This window comes from Seriola lalandi, unplaced genomic scaffold (genome assembly GCF_002814215.2).
Source record: "Seriola lalandi dorsalis isolate HSWRI2012SDOR001 ecotype SW California unplaced genomic scaffold, Sedor1 jcf7180002046842, whole genome shotgun sequence".
Lineage (NCBI taxonomy): Eukaryota > Metazoa > Chordata > Actinopteri > Carangiformes > Carangidae > Seriola > Seriola lalandi.
The window spans coordinates 1-1,076 of record NW_019517405.1 but is presented as its reverse complement, the minus strand read 5'-3'; the positions used below and the strand labels follow the sequence as shown (position 1 = coordinate 1,076).

The window sequence follows — 1,076 nt, the reverse complement described above, 5'->3', positions numbered from 1 at the left end:
GTGACATGAATTTGATAAATTACTCTGTTCTGTTTTCAGTGATCAGATGAGATTTAAAAGTTACAGTTACAGAATTACAGTGAACTCAGCACCGTGGTCTGTGCAGACTACACTTCCCATGATGCAGCTGGTGATACTCACAGCTTTGGAGAAAGCCAGGGAGCCGACGCCTCGCTCGAACGTTCCCAAACCGATGACCTGCAGAGTCGACAGACTGACGCTGTCCCAGATACGAACGTGAGGCTGCAGCGCCTGAACACACCACAGGTTCATTACCATTATTATCATTATTATTATTCATTATTATTATTATTATCATCATCATTTTATTAGTATTATTATTGTTTAGTGAGACATTAGAGTGAAATCTTTGTCACATTTATGTCATGAATTTAAATCCTTCTGAAGTTACAGCCGTCTCCATCTTTGCTGTGTGCTGTTACCATGGTTACAGGTGTCGGACTTCGCATAAAAACAGTAATTAGTTAATTTGTCCATTGTTGTTTGTGTTTCGTCGTTGATGAGAAACGTCTAATAAGCCATGTCGGCCCTCACCCGTCCGTCTTTGTCCACGCCGGCGATCTGTCCCGTAGCGATCCGGATCTTATCAGGATGGATGGCCAGACTGACGGAGACATAAAAGAGACGACGTCACTCGCCTGTCACCACAGACCAATGGGAGAGCAGCAGGTGCTGGATGACGTGCGAGCGTTTTCTCACCACTTGACACAGTCGGTGTGTCCGAGGTAATGTCTCTGAGTCCGCTCCTCGTAGTTGAACAGAACCACGACGGAGGCGATGAAGTAAACAATCTCTCCAGTTGGAAGGAGGTAGACGTTCGCTCTGCAGTCGCGGCCACGGTAACCGTACCTGTCCAAGGTCAAGGAGGAACCTGGACATCTACTGAGATCTACTCAACATCTACTGAGGGTTTACCACAGATCTCCTGAAGATTTACATTCCTACTGAGGAAGACGTTCGCTCTCCAGTCTCTACCACTGTGAGCCAATGAAGCACCAGGAGATCTACTGATGATCCGCAGAGGATCTAATGAAGTTACTGAGGATCTACTGAAA

The 1,076-nt window shown here is 46.1% G+C and overlaps 1 long non-coding RNA gene across 1 annotated transcript; it reads right to left on the bottom strand.

Moving 5' to 3' along the window:
- Positions 1 to 121: 121 nt before the first annotated feature.
- LOC111648749 (uncharacterized) lies at positions 122 to 1,032 on the bottom strand. The gene is made up of 3 exons (XR_002760203.2): positions 721 to 1,032; positions 556 to 625; positions 122 to 252 (listed from the first exon to the last, which is right to left on the bottom strand). It is a non-coding gene; the product is annotated as an uncharacterized LOC111648749 (long non-coding RNA).
- Between the last annotated feature and the right edge of the window lie 44 nt (positions 1,033 to 1,076).